This window comes from Glossina fuscipes, unplaced genomic scaffold (genome assembly GCF_014805625.2).
Source record: "Glossina fuscipes isolate IAEA_lab_2018 unplaced genomic scaffold, Yale_Gfus_2 113, whole genome shotgun sequence".
NCBI lineage: Eukaryota > Metazoa > Arthropoda > Insecta > Diptera > Glossinidae > Glossina > Glossina fuscipes.
Genome location: NW_023998456.1, coordinates 234,771 through 255,238, shown reverse-complemented (window position 1 = coordinate 255,238; position 20,468 = coordinate 234,771). Strand labels below are relative to the sequence as shown.

General features: G+C 35.3%; 1 protein-coding gene across 7 annotated transcripts in view; it reads left to right on the top strand.

The window, feature by feature from the left end:
* The window catches only part of LOC119639736 (probable WRKY transcription factor protein 1), a 158,061-nt gene that overhangs the window by 72,401 nt on the left and 65,192 nt on the right, over positions 1–20,468 (top strand). The gene's annotated exons all lie outside the window — the stretch shown is intronic.

Genomic DNA, 20,468 nt, shown 5'->3' with positions numbered 1-20,468 from the left:
TATACAAACGTAATCACTTTATCTCGTACACTACATTATTTACTCAGACTTCATTTACAAGTGAGCGAATAGGTAAAGCTTGATAAATTTAACGAGGCTCGATTAATAAGTCAAATTAATACGCATTATATTATATTTGAATTTTCTGTAGCTTTGATCTCCATCTAATATTCTTCTTCAACTAGTTAGTTTAGCTGACTGCGGGCAACTATTTAGAGGTTTTTACCTTTCTCTCTTTACCACATCGCTGCTTGCATTCGAATCCGAGCTCTACTTTTTTAATATTGCGAACTTAAACCTTGCTTTGATCACTATAACTGTTCGACGACAACATATTAAAAGATCTTTTCATTAGATGCGGCTGGATAAGATGCATCTAGCAAGACACGCCTGTGCAAGATAACTTAGTTCGCTTTTTCGATCAGAAGGCTGGGAAGTTCTACAAAGAGAGCGTAATGGTCAGTTGCAAAACGTCCGACCAGATAGACTATAGTTATATCCTTATATGCTTAAGCACAATATATTTTGAATAAAACAAAAATGCAAAAAAAAAAACTCTCTATACGTTTTCCCCAAAGTATTATCATTCTGTAGCTGTTGTCCAAATCATTTTAGAGAACATTATTGATAATAATTGTCATTATGTACTTAAGTAAGATTTATTTCGATTAAAAGAAAAATTTAATAAAAAAAAATCATTAAGAAGAAAACTCTCAATACTTTTTCATCAAGCTATTATTACTCTTCGGCCATCATTCAAGTCATCTGAATAGAATGTTCAGTACGCACTTAAATGTAAATTATTTTCGATAGACGAAAAATTCAATTAAAAAAACTACCAAAAAAAACACTCAATACTTTTTCCCCAAGCTGTTGTCATGCATTGGCCGTTGCCTGAATTTGAACTTGTGTTTTAGTGGCTATCGTTTTTGCTGAAATGTGATTTATTGTTTTGGTTCTACACTAGTATTTAGCTAACTTTGTAAACGTATTACTTGTAAGAGTGAATTGTTGTTGTTGTATCTCGGATTTTCTTTATCGTTTTTTAATTTGTCTACGCATTCATGCAGTCTTTAACCATTTATAGTTGTATGCATATACGCAATTGGATTCATATGCTATTAGATCGTTATCGCCTTTCTGTGTTAAGCATTAAATTACTTTAATGTCAAATAACTTCAAAATTGAGAAACATTTTCGAAAAACACGCCTTCTATTATACTGGCCATCAGCTTATTTTATTTGAACTACTTCACTGTCATCGCAAGTTTTCAAACATTAAAGTTACTTTGTCGAACAATAGATATTGTCAGTCCACCTTACCGTCTATATATACCCCGAGGTCATATCTGCTATCCGGTACCGTACCGGGCATCAACAAATCATATATATTTTACCTACCTGTAAATACCTTATAGCTCACCGATGCATATACTACCTGTGTAGAGTTTACTGTTCGCATATTCCCCCTTCGTACATAACGCCTGTATATATCCTAACTGTACATCTTCCGTGTGTATATACCTTACTATCCCTGCTTAACATACGTATATACCGACTGTCCATATACATCCGACCTCTCCTATATCCTATCTATGCATATTTACTATCCGCGTATACATCATCTGTATACCTAATACCTAATATCTGCATACACACCCTGCTTGTTCATCTACTGCCTATATATAGCTTACTATCCGTGTATACATCAACTGTCTACCCGCTATTTGTATACACACTACCTGCACATCTGCAATGTTTCAGTTGCGCTCCTTTGCTCGAATTTAGGCCAAGAAAGTAAAAAAGAATTCAAAGGGCTGACGTTAATAAATATTGAAATCGCGAAGCGTCAGATAGGCATTAATGTTGTTCAAGTTTCTCGACTATTTTCTGTTTCTTTTACACTCAATAAAAAGCTTCGAGCCGTTACTTCGGCAGATTTGTGGTAAATAATAAATGGCTAAATGATTATATCTTAGTTTGTTAATTGTAATTTCTTTGTAAATTATTATTAGGTGTAACTAATAAAACCGATCGGTTTATCAAAGTAATAAAAACTTCTCAAATTTTCTTGAAGTTTCATAATATATTTGTGACTGAAACGTTCGTGGCGATCCTCGTTAAAGAAAAAAAAAAAGAAAAGAGTATCGCAAATTTCTGTTAAACAGGTAAACACCCAGCCAAGCAGCCAGGCAACAACTCAACCATGCCCAGAAACATCTGCCAAGAAAAACTTGCATATTTATTCGTTAAACATTGTGTGTTTGTATTTATTGCAAATATCTTCTCAATTTCGAATGCATGCTCGTACACATGTACACATATACAAACGCATATGCACTCTAGATCTCATACAAATGCATTCGCCGAGGTTTCGTGCTCTTTCATAAGTATTGTTGGTATTCATAGTCAATACGTTCAAAAATTTTGTTATCAAAGAAGCCTTTTTTTTTACCCGTAAATAATACACAAATACATATGATGTGTATGTATATATATATATATATATATATATATATACAAAAAAGTTCTCTCTCAAGAAACCAGTTTCGATACAAAACCACAACAAATATTCGCCTTGTTGTTTTTATAAGACATTACTCGCCTTCTCCTCCTCGCATGAAAAGAACTCCTTAATATAATTTACAAAAAAAAAAAAAAAAAAAAAAATGAAAATAAAACTAAAAAATGTCATATAACTGCATTTTTTTAGATATCTTGTTTAAGACTCAAAAATTTCTTGAACTCGAATTTGAAAATCTTCCAAAATGATTGAAACTTTCGTTGCTCCTAACATAAAAAGCTTATCGCACTTGATATAAGAGAAGAGAGTTAAGTCGTCTGTATCTACACATATCAGGGCGAGCGTGCGTATTCTTGTTTACTTTGTGATGACTGACTTGTGTTGATTTTTATCATATTCGTTTTTTTGATTTTTTTTTTTTTGTTCGCTTAGCTTTAATACGTTGTTTACCTATAGTACGGCATACACTTTTAAAATCACCCAAAAAAAAAAAAAATTTTTAAATACATAACATATGCAGTCATCCCCCGCTTAACACACGGTGTTTGTAGAGTACTGTGTCGATACAAGACGATCGGTTTGCGAATATTAAAAAATCGTTTCAATATAATACGATTTCAAAATATCGTATATGTGCTTTTCGCAATCGATTTTTGCTTCCATTTTCTTTTTTCTCGCTAACAAGAGCGGTTTCAACAAACTTTCAGGAACAAAAAATTGATTACCTGTAATTTTTGGTGAAAATGAACGCCGTGATAATCAGAATTACTTTTTGAATATATTTTTAATCTTTATATATCATCGTAATGTTGAATTTCATAGCCTACATCACTCGTGGTACAGGGAAAAGTAAGTTTGTGCGGATGTATGTAACATCCAGAAGAGCTTAAGGTATACTTATTTTTTATTATACCAATCGAGTCAGAATTATTTTCGGAATAGTTCTAAGCTTGCTTTTCCATCTGATGTCTGTCCATGTAATCGGGTGCTCAACCTGCAGATCGTCATTTTTGAAATATTTTGATGAAATTTACACATTTTCACTGAAAGACGACCGCTATTGAAAACAATCCGCACCGGTCCACCTTTTCAACCACTGCCCATATAAAGGCTCATTTTCAAAAGTCGCCGAAAAAATTGCAATTTTCAAAATTCCTCCACAAAAGTCGTTGGATAGAATAGCATTTCGACATTCTACAAGCATAATACAGTCAAGGTAGTTTTTTGAAGCCCATCTCATATGACCTATCTCCTAACATAAGTCATCTTTATATAGCAAAAAAGTGTAATTTTCAACAGTTCATTGTAAAAATTGAATCATAATAGTAGATTGACAAAGAAATCAACATTACCAAATTTAGACCGCCGAGGTCTATTTTTCGGATACCGCTGGATATGAGGATTCTCAGGAAATGAAAATCCTTATATGCCAAAAAGGCCTAATTTTTGATGTTTTATGATGAAAATTTTACATAAAAATTATGTGGAGCAAAGCTGTAACACATGGGCCTATTGGACCCCATACATGATTGCTCATGAATGGTAAGCCATTCAAAAATTAGTTTAATTTCTTACATATTGTTATGGTCGGTCCATAGCAAAAAAAATAAGTTATTGGGAATTTGAATCACATAGATCGATTTTTTAGACCTCAGCATATTAGGGGGTTCATAATGAAAAACGAGCGCTTACATGAGAAGAAAGTCTAATTTTCAGCTTTTCTAACGGAATCTGAAAAGTAATAGGATTTTTGAGAAGTCAATTAGGTTTGCTAAGTTTGGATCATGCCATGTTATGTATTGAGCACTCTCCAGTATGCGGGCTCTCATGAGAAGTATGCCTTTGCATGAAAATAATGTGTAAAACGGTAACTATACTAGGCGAAGCGGTGTAAGATATCTAATGGTCCGCCTTACCCGACTATAATGTTCTTACTTGCATTTTTATAAAAAATTGAAGTTAACTTACTTTTGCACTTTTACGTACACCTTAGCACACGGTTTCGAGGCAACACGGTTTCGAGGCAACACGGTACATATTGTATTCTTTTACATTATTTCAAGGTATCTTACAGTACGGTTTCGATATAAAGCGAATGAGATTTCGATACAAAAAGAAAAAAAAACGTATCCTATAATAGCTTTGATTGACCGTGTTTAGCAAGAGGCACCTGTAAATAAGTACAGAAAATAATTCGTTAGCTATTCGCATAACTCTCTGCACTAAATTTTTCTTAACGTATTCCTCAGCCTTATTACGAACATTTCGAATGAAATATGTGTTTTGCTTGTATGCCTACAGATGAATCTGTACATATGAAATATATATGTACATATATATTGCAATTTTCATATTACTATGTATGTATATGTGCATATATCTTGTAAGTGAATATAAAATTGTACAAATGATTTATGTGAGAATAATTTATTTGCTTTTACATACATACTTGTGTATATCAGTTTACAGGCTTCCCAAAGATCATCTTCTTGATAGTAAATGACTAAACGCAAACTTATTATATTTACACTCAATGAGAAAGGAATTATCTGAAACTGATGAAAAATTCCCATCGCTTGCATGTTGTAGTTAGTTGCTTTTTATAATTACATCCCGATATCAAATAACAGAGTTTTTTTTTTATTTTTTCCATTAAATATACGAAATTTCAATTCAATTGTCTAAGCTTAACTTGTTGTTGTCTTAACACGAGCATCATCAATGCTGACAATTTGAGTTTACTTAGATTATCAGTACGAAAAATATAGGATACTCGAAGCCTGCGAAAAGAAATGGAGAAATCATGAGAAGTGAATTCAAACTTCTCCTGTATGCTTGCGCCGAAAATCTTATCCAAATTTTTTTGTAAGTAAAATAAAAGTATTTATGTCTAATCTTCCTGACAAATTACTGACAAAGTTATTGCGAGTGCAACTAACGGATCTGGTAATCTGGTGATCTTCGCACATAAACTTTAATATCTCTCCTTAATGGATGTAACAGAGACAATTAAATAAAGTGACTTAGTTTTAGCGTCCGCTCTCTCTTGCGCACTTGCGCGTAAACTATGATCTCACAATTATTGCGAAATCTAAGCTACTCTCGTGCGGAGGTGAACAAAATTAATTATCTGAGTTGTTCTTCTTTTGCCCAAACCAAATCTCGTTGACTGCTTTCTTCATATCTTTACACACCTTTCATCTACAGTGAGTCTCATTAATATTGGGATTTTTCGTTCGACAAAAAGTAAACGCTTGTTAAACCTTGTCCATTGTCCAAAGATGCAAATTTTTTTTTACTATTTTGCACTATTAGAAAACAGAGATTGAGGTATCAAAAAAAAAAAGCAAACAAAACACTATTCCAGTAGACAAAAAAATTAAATGAGTTCAACAACTTGGTGTCATTAATATTGGGGTTTTTTAATATAAGTTTGGGGAAAAAGAAATCCATTATATTTTCGGTAGATGGCTGCACTGATAGATTTCTCGTAAAGTATCGATCAAACAATTTCAGATTTATGTTCGTTGGAAAGGCGACATTTCGCAGTAAAAAAATTCTTTTGCCGTTTTTTGTTTGGTGCATTCAGTTGTGAGTTACAGCGTGTTAAAAATGGAAGTGAACAAAGAGAAAATTCGGTATATTTTACAGTTTTTCTTTGACAAAGGCGAAAATGCAAGCCGGGCGGCTAAAATTGTGAATGGTGTTCATGGTTCCGATACTGTAACAGCCAATTATGTGCAATTTTGGTTTCGTAGATTCCGTTCAGGAATTTTCGATGTTAAAGATGCACCTCGCAAAGGTAGGCCGGTCGTCGAAAATGTCGATAAAATCGGAGAAATGATCGAAGTTGACCGGCATGTTAGCAGTCGTAACATCGCCCAGGAGCTAAAAATCGACCATAAAACAGTTTTAAACCATTTACACAAAGCTGGGTTCAAAAAGAAGCTCGATGTTTGGGTGCCACACAAATTAACAGAAAGAAACATGATGGATCGAATTTCCATCTGCGAAGCCTTGGCCAAACGGAATGAGATAGACCCATTTCTTAAACGGATGGTGACTGGAGATGAGAAATGGATCACATACGATAACCCTGTGCGAAAACGATCGTGGTCAAAATGTCGTGAAGCACCTCAAACGGTCAGGAAGGTTTTGCTATGCATTTGGTGGGACTGGAAGGGGATTATTTACTATGAGTTGCTTCCATATGGCCAAACGCTAAATTCTGATCTCTACTGTCAACAACTGGACCGTTTGAAGATAGCGATTGACCAGAAACGGCCAGAATTGGCCAACAGGAGAGGTGTCGTGTTCCACCAGGAGAACGCTAGGCCACACACATCTACAGCTTGCCAGCAACTTCGGGAGCTTGGTTGAGAAGTTTTAATGCATCCGCCATACAGTCCGGACTTGGCACCAAGCGATTATCATCTTTTTCTTGCATTGCAAAATTTCTTTAATGATAAAAAAATTGGAATCTAGGGAGGATTGTGAAAATGGACTACTAGAGTTTTTTGCAAATAGAGACCAGGACTTCTATGAGAGAGGCATTTTGAAGTTACCTTTAAAATGGCAACAAATCATACAACAAAACGGTGCATATTTGACCCAAATCGGACATTCCGAAGCATGTTAAATAAAGTCCTGAAGTTCATATAAAAATAAGGGATTTCTTTTTCCCCAAACTAATATAAGGAAGGATAGGAAGAAAAAAAACAACATATTATTAAAAATTAATATTTAGAGGGATATCCTTTTTGCTTAACAATGTCATTGAAACCGTTCGGACATATTTTGTATAATTTTTCTTGAGCAGGAAGCAGGGCTCTTTACAAGTCTTGCACAGAAGAGAGTGAGTGTTTTCGGATGGCGGGCGGTCCAATTCATCCCACATATTTTTGATGGGGTTCATGCTTGGTGATTTGTGAAATGATGAAGGATGAAACACTTTGGAGCAGTCATTTAAGAGCCATTCTTGAATTAAGCGGGATTTACGATTGAGGTCTTCATCTTGGTAGAACTTTGATGTACCCAAAACCGCTCTTGCTTTCAAGTTTTCCTTACATTTCAAACACCAAATTTCCCATTCCCAATGCATAGCAAATGATAACATGAGCATTGCCATGCTCCACGTAAGCCGTTGGTACAAGGACGTAATGGAAACAAATATACAAGAGCAAACGACTTTATTCCACTAAGAATTTGGCGTTTTCCCTACCAAATTCTTGTTCAAAAATTCACAAAGCTCGAATCCCTCTCAATCCACCTCAAGCACAAAGCATTATCTGATACCTTGTCAATTTGGACTTTATCAACCCTCGCGCAGTTTAATTCATTCTGGCCCGAACAAGTTTCGTTGCACCAGCGATTCGCTTATGGAAATTCGACCGCTGAACTTCATCATAGTTGGCATATGTGGTAACTAAATACCGAGTTTATCGTCGTATCCGGCGAATGTTTCAAAATTGATTTTTGGCTGACGTTAGCTTTCCAGGCGATGCCTTGAGATGAACGCGATGTTAAGTTAATTTCTTTTGTTTTATTTCTTGGACCGATCGAATTTTTCAGAACAGAAACCCACTTTTGTGTTGCTAATTAGGACAAAATCCATTTACCATAATTTCCGCGACTTTCTTCATAAACCTGTGAAGTGTTATAGCCTCCGCCGAAGTGTACAAATGGAACAAATCCCATACTTTTTTTTTCAAAATGCGCTTACATTTGACTAAATTAAGAAAGGTTGCAAGGCTTTCATCCATTTTTAATCGCGTCATGGTGTGGCTTGATATGTTACGAGACCCTTCAGCACCTTTTGAAATCACCTAATGCTTCCAATTATTTAAAATAAATCAACATAAAGAGCTGAACAGTGGTATTTTGACAAACTAAAATTATATAAAAATTTAGATCGGGTGGGCTAATCTTGCGGGTCCTTTCCCATAAAACCGTTCTTGCGGAAACTAAGCCTTTATATGGCAAGCGAATCAAATTATGAATGTTTCATGGTGCAAATCAACTCTAATCAATTTGGACCACGTAGGTCTATTTTTTGGGCTCTATCCAATGTAAAGATTCTTTTGGTAGCAAAGATTAACTTTTCGCAGCTTATGGAATTACATTTTCTAAATTTGGGTCATCCTCGTTCAACTTTTGGACTCGCCTCCGTATAAGGTATGGTAGGTATACCTCTACAGGGAAACAAGACACAATTATTGAGGATTTATCAAAAAGGATATAAAGAGTTGTATAAGGCGACGTGGTGTAGGGTATTTAATAGTAGGATCTACCTGTCTACAATCTTCGCATCTGCCGTAACATACGCTTTTCTATGACAGCCTTTGTTTGTCGTATATTTAGCAGACGCTTTCACGCGAGAATCTGAACGAGTTATGTTTTTGTATCACAGTCTTTGCTAATCGTATCTTCTTTAATCACTTTCTAGGCATTACACATGTAAATGGTAAACGATTTTAATTAATCCCTATGCATGCAGGCTGTGCATTTTTTACGCTCTTATCTGTTAAATATATTTATAAATCTTTTATTTATATTCCTACTATTAAAATTTGTAAATACAGTTATGTTTGTGTAACCACTAGCATGGTTAGCATGTAAACGTTTACAACTGAGCTCAATGCTTGTAAATATTTACTTAAAGCATTTCCTTATTTATCTAACGATTGACGGCTTCTACGAAATTTATGACGATGCCTATCAAAACAAGTCATTAACGAGAATTGAATTAAAGAGTTATTGATAGATTCGTGATGCGTTAAAAGGCGAAAATGAAGAATAATCAAACAATTATTCATATAAATGGAAAAATGATATGTTCGATTGGCCATTATTGATCGAACTATGCAACTTGCAAATTGTCTCCAATTCTTTTCTCGACAAAATGAAAATAAAACCAATTAAAAGCACTATAGTGGGTCACGAGTCACCATTAAATACCTTACACCGTATGTCATCCTACAAGTATTCACGTAACAACTTTTGAAAATGAGACGTTGCATGGGAAGTGCTTGAAAAAGCGCTCCGATCCTATTTTCCTTAAAATTCGTCTCTGAGCCTAAACATATTAATGCACCAGACTTCATAAAAATGTTTCAAAAGTTGCCGGGAAAAAGATGGATAACCAGGCAGAGAAGCTTGAATTGATTCAGGGAGTGATTCTAAATTAATCAGATCGTGCATTCACACCCACACAAATAAAAAAATAAGACAAGTAAGAATATTATATTTGGACTTGAACGTTATCGTAAAATAGACAAAGAAAGTAAAGAAACTAAATTTTCATGCTCTATAACAGGGAGCGAGCGCGGCTGATGTTCTCTATTTTCAAAATAAAAGTTTTTGCCGCATTGGTGCGCGGGCGTTGTACACACGTCCTTTGAAACGTTTGGCTAAGGGGGCATGTTTGCATCAGATATTATACAGTTTGGCAGACGGACGGACGGACATGCTTAGGTGCATTCCAAGTTTGAAAGTGGCCGAGAACTTTTGGTGTTTTTGAAATTCGTTTCTGCGCGTTATAAAGATTTTAACACAATATTAAATTTTGACATACTATTATATTGGATGGGCGTGGTCAATTTTTTCTTTGATTTTTCTGCAGGTACTACAGCATCGCCCATACAACATGCGTTCAATGAGCAAAAATTTATTTACTCGCTTTGAGAAACAGATTACGTGGGCGTGTCCTTCGACTGCCAATCTGCGTGTAAGACCTTGCAATTTTTCTATCAAATTTCAAGTCGATAGTTTTGTTTATGGGGCAAGTAGAATATTTGCAGTAGACGGACAGACGGACATGCTTAAATCGATTCAAAATTTGATGCTGATCGAGAATGTATATGCTTTACGGAGTCTGTGCAGCTTCCTTCTCGACGTTTCAAACGTCTTGACAAAATGAATATACTTCTATCCTTCGGTGGTGGAAATAAAAACATTTCATAGACAGACAGCAAGAAGCTATAAATAAGTAAAACAACACTTCAGTGATATGAAACCTGATATATGTTTTTTGATTTTATAGAATTTGTAAGAAAAGATTTCAAATCAAATTTTAGTCGGATATAAATCATATTGAAAGAAACATGTGTATGTATGTTGCAAATGTATTGACCTACGTCAAATGGAAGCGTTTGATAGCTGAAGAAATTTCATTCATTTCATTTCAGTTCTGTTCCTAATAAAGTGTGTGAGTATCACATTGCTGTCCATCGTTTGTCTGCTCTTGCTAAGTAAATATGGATATAGGGTGAGAACAAATAGCGAAAGCCCTTTGTTCTCATGCATGCACGCATGAATATGTTGCATTTAGAGCAGAGAAGAATTTTTGTAGACAAAGCGTTGAAAGATTTCATTCGACATTTGTTTATCTCTTAGTAATTTATTATCTGTTGTTGGCTTATGTTACTGCATAATGACGAATATCGTTTCAATGAATACAAAATATTACTGAGGAGCACATAATAAATCTTAAATATGAAAAGTAAAATGATTTTAGTTTTGTACTCACCACCGAACGATGAGAGGTATATACATGTTGTCAAAGCGCTTGCAACGCTCTGAAAGAAACTTCAGACACCCTATAAATTCCACATATTTTTTGATCAGTCAATATCAAATTCTGAATCGATTTAAGCATGTCCGCCGTGTGTAGGCATGTGATAAATGTGATTGTCCTAGTCGCACCGACAAAGATAACGTTTTAACGTTTTTGGCAGAAACTTCAAAAGTTCTTGCACGCAGATTGATATCGAGATTGAGTTAAATCTATCGAAAGACACGACCACAGTCCAATGTTAAATGAGAACACTTTGTTTTTCAAAAATAAAAATAATTGGGCTCTTTGCTTGTTATTTTCAAACTACAACACATACGTCAATAAAAGTCTACATTTATATTCTCTAACTGTTCCTCCAACACTTGCATAAAAATAGAAAACATCGGCCACGCCTACCCAATCTTATAGAATATTAAAATTGCATTCTTTCATCAGAACGCTTGTAACATCTCGAAAGAAACTTCAGAGACTCTATTAAGTATACATATTGTTGATCAGTCTCACATAAAATTAAAATTAATTTCTTTGCAAAAATCAATTTTATTCACCGACACAGGCATATATTCTGGCGTTGTGATCGGCCAACAGAATTCGACTTCGTGTCAATCTGGCTATTTCGGAGAAATAAGTATCATAAGCGAAGTCTCCTAAATTAGTTTTACTATAAAATAAAGTTGTTAAGTTCCCCTAATCGCACAGAACAAAACGCCTGGTGACTTGTGATGTCTGTGTGATGTTGTCCAGAATAAAAGACTGGTAGTTCCCATTACAGGCGCTACATTCAGTTCGACAACACTTCTGCAACATTTCAATGCCCCTTTTTTTTATAGAATGTTTTGTCGAAATCCTCAAAATATGCTTCAAGCTCCGCAATGATCTCATCGTTTGACCAAAACGTGTTGCCTTGAAGCATTCTTTTGAAATTTGTAAACAGAAAAGTCGCTTAGGACAAGCAATGAAAAATACTTCCGCAATTCCTACTGCATTTTAGGCTACTCTGCCGTTGTAACCATCGTCCTACCACTACACGATGTATTTGTGTTACTGCTACCCGACACCCATTTAGAAACCAGTCTTCCTTCGTCCGACATTGCCATGCAAAACAGTGGATAGCTGGACTCGTAATCTCTTTAGCATGCAGCTATCCTTTGCTGCTTCACTCTGGCTTATCGAGAATAATTTTCAAAATTAGAATTAAATAAGCAAGAATTTTCAATTTATTAAGGATTAATAATTATAAAATTACACTTGAAGCTTTCTATGAAATTTCCCGGTGGATTATTTCATACTGCATTGGCCGATATCATGTGTGAGAGCTTTTTAAACGCTTACTAATCTTTTAATGTCATTAGTACCACAATAGTAATTTTTTGCCATTACGTATAATATCTCATCTTCACTTTGAAGTGCGTCCTGCTCATTCTGCAATCGTACGAGTTATGGAATGTAAATGAAGTAAATGTCAATTCGCTTGATTAAGAGCATTCGATTGGGTATTTATTTTCGGAAAATTTATTAATCTGCAACCACTCCTTGCATTCCAAGTCGTCGTTGCTGAGTTGTATCAAGCATTGACACTTTTTGCTTTTTTCTTTGCTTAAAGCGGTAGACTATTCGAAATTTTACATAAAGCAAAAAATCATTTCCCATCACACGTTTATACCTAATTGTAGTGAAGAGGGGAAACAGTGTCGAGCACCGTATACTTTAAACTTCTGCTTTATCGATAAATTTAAAATTTTCACTTTATTACTTAATACAAGGAATGATGTTCTATTAGGTAGAGAACTAATATTTACTCTTGTGTTGGTAAGCAAAACGGCTTAGTTTCATCATAATTAATATCCCTTTCCGGATACTCCAACATTTGGTTTTTTGCACAGCCCTGTACAAAGTAATAAGAAAGCGATAGGATCTATGGTTTTGTTGCTGGGCGAAATTAAATTATTTATTTGTTTTTCCCTTGTCGCAATACGTTAGCAACCGTAATGATTTTATGAGACTTGTGTGCAGTCGATATCAAAAGCAAAACTTTTGCCCTTGGTCAACGTGTGGCGTAAATGTTTTCATGCAGGCACACATATACTAGTGTTTACTTTCATATATAAATTTTCAAATTTTTAACAAAATTTGCAAAGACTCTTGATTGCAAGTGTAAAGACCCCAGCAATATTTATGCAGCTTTTTCGGATGATAGGTATGCCAAGCACTTGTTTTCTATATCGCAAGTTGAGCAATTTGTTGTTATCTATTGTTGATATGAAAGAGTACGTAAAATATATGTCACACATAATTAAATTGAAATAAACACAAATGGGCCATGGCCGGCCATTAAATACCCTACATCAATCTAATTATGCATATAACGACCATTCGAAATAAAGTTTTACAAGGGAAGAAGTCGAATATGTGGTCCGATCAGAAACATTTTCAATAGCGTGCGTCTTTGGATCAAAGCATGTGGGTGCACCGAACCTTATCACAACATCTCGAAAATGACGACCTCTAAGTTGAACGCAAGAAAACAAGACTCAAAGGTGCACGGACGGCCAGATGGACAACAAGTATAACAAGTAAAAAGAATATAATCAGACAAAGGTATCCACTCGGTATCCTACACTAGTTCGCACAACCAGCGCCACTCCTTGGGAAGAAGCGCATCTATGCAAAAAATTATGCCCGTTCGATCGATATAACAATAAAACGAATCGGTTCTAAGTGATTTTGGGTGCTTGACTGTAGAACAATCCATGTAGGGTATATTAACATATATATATTGATTATGGTGAGTGCACATGTATGCATGCATAAATATGGTTGGGAATAAGGTTCTTTTGCTACACACTGTGGGAAAGATAATTCAATCTCATCACTTTTTCTTTATTTATTTAATAAGTAGGCAAATGTGCATAAATTTAGTATATTCAAGAAAGAAGAAGAAGAAGAAGAATATCAGTGTCATCCTCATAGTCAACGCTATCAGCACATTCATGCCTACATGTGCAGCTATGCATAATAATGTTGCATAACACTTAAGCTATTGTTTTTGTTACTGCTTCGTTTTAATTATTATGACTATTATAAGTATAGATAAGTAGGTGTGTGCTAAGTACCCAATTCTATGTGTGCGTGTGTTTCGCTATGCATACAACTGAAGGCAAATTTCAAACTTTACAGTCCTTTAGCAAACCAATGATACCACGAAGCATTGCCTGCTTGACATATGAAAACGACTAAAGCTGAAGAGTATCTACTTTGCGTTGTACGTATTGAGAACACACTGATAACCCTGCCAAGTATCTGTTTATTTCCGTTCTTCACAATGCCTTATTATTATTTCATGTGCTTTACTTTTTTTCCAAGTTCCGATTTTGTTTGCAGGGATATTACATGTACTCATGAATATGTCATGATGAGATTTTAACCTAGTTTTGCTTGAGTATTGTTTTAAAGTTTTCATTCTATTGTCTCTTATGCACGTAAAGCATGCATCATTTGAACGTAGTGAAGGCCGTTATGTGGTCACAATAAGGCCGGGTTGAATTATGAATCATAATAAAAAAACAGAAAAAATATTTTTTTTGGGCAACCCCGTTCTCTCAATACTCTACGCTCTTTCGTCTGGGGCACTTATAGGGGAGGAAAATTGAAAATTTCAATCGCTTTCCCTATAACAAACTTCTCAGAAAAAAAATCCGTCTTGGGACAAAAACTCAACAGCTGTGCTATGTAAGTTAAGTACAAAACCTTTGAGCAGACGGATAGGCCGACAGACAAGCTTAAATCGACTCAAGGAAAGATTTTAAATCGATGTAGTAATCGGTGTAGTAAGAGATAGATCTATCTTAAGCTTTTCCGCGCAAACTTAATGTGTCCTGGGCGACAAGTAATGAATGATATAATGATTAGTGAGTGAGAGTTTATACTGAAAATCTCTGCTCTAAGCCCATCATGAAGTATTCATCTGTAAAGTAAAACACAACAGTCCGTTTTACTTATCTGTAAATTACTTGGAACCAAAGGCCACGACATGCGCTAAGACCAGCGCTCTAATTACTTCTTCACATGTACTGCTATTTACTTTGCCTACGGATGATCGGTGGGTGAATAGTTTCACGACAGGGGGAGTGGATTTAGGAAATATGGCATGGTACGTGTCAGAGAACTCTACGTCGAAAACCGTAGTTCGGCTGGCGAATGTTTCGGTGCAACATAGTATTAGAGGCTTAATCACAATGATACGTCTACACCGGAAGTACTTCAAGCAGTCGCAGTAGTCTTGTACAATGCGGTTGGTTAACGTACGTTAAAAATAAACTTCTAGTGGCCAGCGGTAAGTGCCCAACATGCACTGCGTCAGGAAAATTTCAAATATTAAGCAATCAAGTATTAGGTTCGTACCAGGCTCCAACGTCCTATCCCCTACATTCAAATACCGACAGAAACAAAGCAAGTTGCATTTTATTGGTAAAGGAGATCAATGACTCAATTCTATCGCACACAACCATCGACCACTTAGCAAGAAGCCAAATAGATGGAGCATCTAATCATGTTGTTCCAAGTGAAACACGTTTAACAGACTGAACGGACATACTAGTGCAAGTGGGAAAAGTCATGAGGCGCTTCCGACTGGTTTTCGTGGCTTTTCTCCCACCAAATCGTTTCCTCTTTTACAAACTGTTCTTCTCCGAAAAATAATCAGACTTTACCATGATTTACCATTCAATGCCTGGGTCCGCTTGCTATATATGTAGTTTGACTTATTACAATTCACAATTGACTGATTATTATTTTAAAAGTGAAGCACTATTAGTTTGAAATGAGTGTGACACACACACACACAGCTGGTGTAGGCCGAACCTTTCAATACCAGAACCAGAAATATTTTATATATGAAAGGGAACAGACAGGTGAATTTAATTAGCTATGAATTTCTTGGAATGATAACTAGAAAGAACTGAATTTTAAAGCACAGTTGCACTCACTCTAGCACTTCATGTCATCATTTCCATTGCCCAGGGTAGCAACTACATGTATGTATGACAGATTTAATTGAGGCACAGCGCTGCCGTTACGATGATGTGTGGATCCTTTGCCGGCAATTTAACTTGTCTAAAATATTGTAACGTAGCTGACATTGACACGAAAACAATTAGTTCCAAAGAAGCGAAATAAGTCATATCAAATAGAGCGTAAGAACCGCAAGTGAAAATTACAAAGAAATCAACATAAAAACAAAATTCATTTTAAATGCAAATAAAATGAAAAAATAACGTAAACGCATGCTTGCATATAAAAACAATAATAAACAGAGAGAGAGAGAGAGAGAGAGAGAGAGAAACAAAAATTCAATTGTAAATCTACCACTACTGGTACGCACTTAAGATGCATAAACATGGGAAATGTTGTGTAAATTTTCATTTATAAAAAGTCAAAGCAAAATAGAAAAACAAAAACAACAACAAGGTATGAACGAAATCTCCGCAAATAGAGAAGAGCAGATAGGTGGCACGTGATAAGTCCGCACATGTAAGCAGTCAGGAATTTCCAAGAAAAGCGCCTTTCACAGGGCATGGGACCAGTCAAGAAAATTATTCAAATCATTCTAATTGTGCAATTTAGTTTAGGTACTCAGTCGAGTTCGTTCGTGAACGAAGTGAACTGAAGCGCGTTAACAGATTTAATTATAAAACTTATTATAAGAGAAAAACATGTTTTCCTGAGATTTTTTTTGCTCACAATAGTGTGAAAAACAAGTAAGGAAGTTATGTCCGACTGAATCTCGGCGAATCTCGCATACCCTTCACCAGCGCAAAAAAATCTTCTGGTCACTTACATAAAAAGTTGGGGTATTTGGGGTTATGGGAATGCCCAGGCAATCGGGTTTTTGAAAACGCCCGCAGAATTTATATGTTAAGCGTCCACCATAACTAATTTAGTATTATTTTCATTTGACGCCCACAGGTTTTGTTTACAATTCTTAGAAGCCCTTAGAAGAATTTATATGTACAACCTGTCAATGTGTCTGGTGGTTTTTGCTCCTGCGAATATCACAGTTTAAATATCTTGACTTCATTGTCTTTGCCTTCGGCAAACACTGTCTTGCCCGCCTTAATGGCTACTCATCAATACTAAATTTCATTCTGACATTTTTCTTTTGAAAAAGCTTTCTTCCGTTAAACGTTCTGCGAATTGTTGTTAACCTTTCCACAAATTTCCACCTAAGTCGGTAGGTGACGCATCGTCACTCTGTATTTGGTTATTTCATGTAAAAAATTTCGTTTCGTGGAAGATCAGGTAGCGTTTTCACGCTGACTCATTTCGTTCAATGTGAGATTCTCGTCAAAATACCTTTAAATTACTATTTTCTCCGTGCCTTGGCGACGTCATACTTATATTAAAACTATTAATTACTAATTCGTCAATACATTAAATGGTGCTGCCATATATACCTACATATACACGCCTTATAGAACAAATTTTTTTTATTTACCCCCGTAAGATGCAGATGTATTAATTTGGCCAAAGCGCTTGCCATATTCGCAAGGACACGCTAGAGACCTATAAAACGTATATATGGATAACTCGATCTAGGACTGTCGTCGTCCGCTCTTCAATTATGGAAAACTCGGCAAGTTTTTTTTGTAAGCTGGCTGCTATTAATAATGGGCCAAGTAAGACACGCCTAGAATGCAACGCGACCTGAGGACATTCTAGCTATCAAAAATAAAGGAAAAACGGAAGGAAGATGAGAAAAAATACAGAGACTAGTATCTCGACTTATAGTTTGTGGACAGACCCACAGCCACGAAAATTTAAAATGTGCTTATGCGTTACGGCGATAGTGACCAGTGAAAAATTGTGCGTACAAGTGTTTACAATGCAAGCGACAATGCCAGAACTTTAAGAAAAGCATCAGGACTCCTCCTCTCTTGCTCTTTCGTTAATTTAGCTACCCTTCGTTTCGATGTCGTGTAAAAACTGAATGCATTTCGTCACGCTCTTGAAAGACCTGTGAATCTTTATACATTTTAATACTTATTTACCTAAAAGGAAATAAAGCCCAGTGGCTACCCTTTGCAGGAAAACCACTGCATGATAATAACAAACCATTTTACTTCAAGTGGGCGAACGTCTTTACGCTGAATTTTTCGACGGCGCTGGTAACAAGCAACTTGTGGCATACGTTTGTGGCAGGCTAAGCCTATTTTTAAACTTTGTGTGTACGCATCAACAGCAAGAACGTTTCTTTCTCATAATCCTGCCTTGGCGGAGCGACAAACTGAATTTGAATTTTATGCTTATCAAAATTATGCACTTTACGAGGTCTTTACGAGTGTCTTTATGGGTCAAACAATTTACAGTGGATATAAAAAATTTGTAAATTAATTTTATCGGGAAAATTTATCAGTGAATTTCGTCAAGGGTACGTAATCTAGAAAAGCTTATCCTTGTCAGTTTACTGACAATACTAAAACCGTGCCTTCAAATCTCAAGGGCGATGGAGACCACTTAGATCTTAGCTCTGATGAGCTGAGTTAGTCGGTAAAGGCTGACTGGGCATACACTTAATAGACTAAGGCCACAGCTTGCCTATCTCTATCTCTTTTCTCAACTTTTCTCTAACCGTTACCGCATTAAACGTTTAGAAGGCATACCCGAGTGATTGGAAATATTTAAAAGGAAAAAAAGAAAAAAAAGAAAATTGATCAATATTCGATGAACGCGTAGCAAATAATATATCTGTCAATAATTTCCGGGACTACTTAAAACAGAAAAAAAAAAAAAACTGCTGCCTTATGACCAAATTTTCATGCAAAACGGCCAATACTTCGAACACTGCCTTTGCCTATAATACAAATATTTTCGATAAGTCAGCCAAGTCTGGCGACTTTACATTTAAGGCGACCTCGTTTAACCAACGAGAAATTGTTATTTTCGATCGACTAGAATTATTCAAATTTCCTCAATTTTCGCCTACGAAAAATTGAAAAAATGCTTTCAAATTATTATGTAAAACATTTTTCGAAATTAAATATGCGCGGCATAATTTGTTGTTGTGTACAATTTCATTAAAAGAAACCATTTTCATTAATAAAAATGACTTCAATGAATTATTTATATTTATGTTTGTATTTATACAGCAAATTAGAAACACATGCTTAACACGTAACCCCTACATGCGTTTTCGTCTATAAACTTATTAAAATTGCAATTAAATTGCAAATGCTGCAGAAAGATCCAATTATTTTGTTGTAGTTGTGTGGATATTTTGTTGGACAAAAAACAAAAAACAAAAAAAAAAAAAAGTTAATAAAAGGGAGAAATGCACCTGGTTTACAGTGTGACTCTGTGCGCTGTGTGTGAGGAAAGCTATGCGCTCGCTTCTCATTTCTCGTGTTTACACATTATTACGTATGAAAATATCTGCTCTTCCATCGCTTAATAGAGTTACACATTCTTTCTGGATACTGTTGCTTGTATGCCGCTTATGCCTTGTCTCTTGTCTTCTCTTGTCCCGTCTTTGGCATGTTGCCATTATTGATTTTAGTTGTAATAAATTTTTTCAAAATAACAACAAGATAGCAACTACCACTACTACTACTACTACTACTGGTAAATAAAAAAAAAAAATAATAATAATGTGTAAATTTTTGTAAATTTTTAAAAAGTAATGATTAAAAGAGCATGGCGAGGCGAGAGAGAAGCAAGAAAAATTGTTAAAAAACCAAAAAAAAAAAAAGGGAAGAAAATATTTCTTTACATTCCGGCCAAAAGCAGCTGCAGGTAAATTTCGCACATTTCTGGCAGCTTATTTGGCAATTTACCGAACTAGAGTAATGAACTCTAAAATATATCAACAACAACAAAAAAGGGGAAAGAAGAGAAAAATGCCACAGACTTTAATTAAGGATAATATCGAATATTTTAATAGTTAATTATCAATTTTAATTACCAAGTAATAGAAAATACCAGACAGAGATTACATTCGACGTGGATCGGCTCTTCTAATTGCCATAAGCCTATTTGCTTCGATTGCCATTATTACCGTTAACAAAAGGTTCAAGTATATAAGTGATGTAATTATTACGTTTTATATAGAATTCCCAGTGCAAATACATACATGCTACATAGAATGGGAACAATTCCATATATAAAATTCTTTTTATTAGGTCCTTGCATGTATCTTGAGCACTTTCTCACGTGAAAAAGGCATTTATTGAGAAAATTTCGTGCATTACATACGAAATTAAAATGTTTTCTACGATGTTCTGCAACTTCTCTCCCTCGTTCTGGCAACATGACAATATCATGCCGGGAGAAGGATATTGGTTTGGTAGTGACACATTTTAGCACTTCTTCAATAGT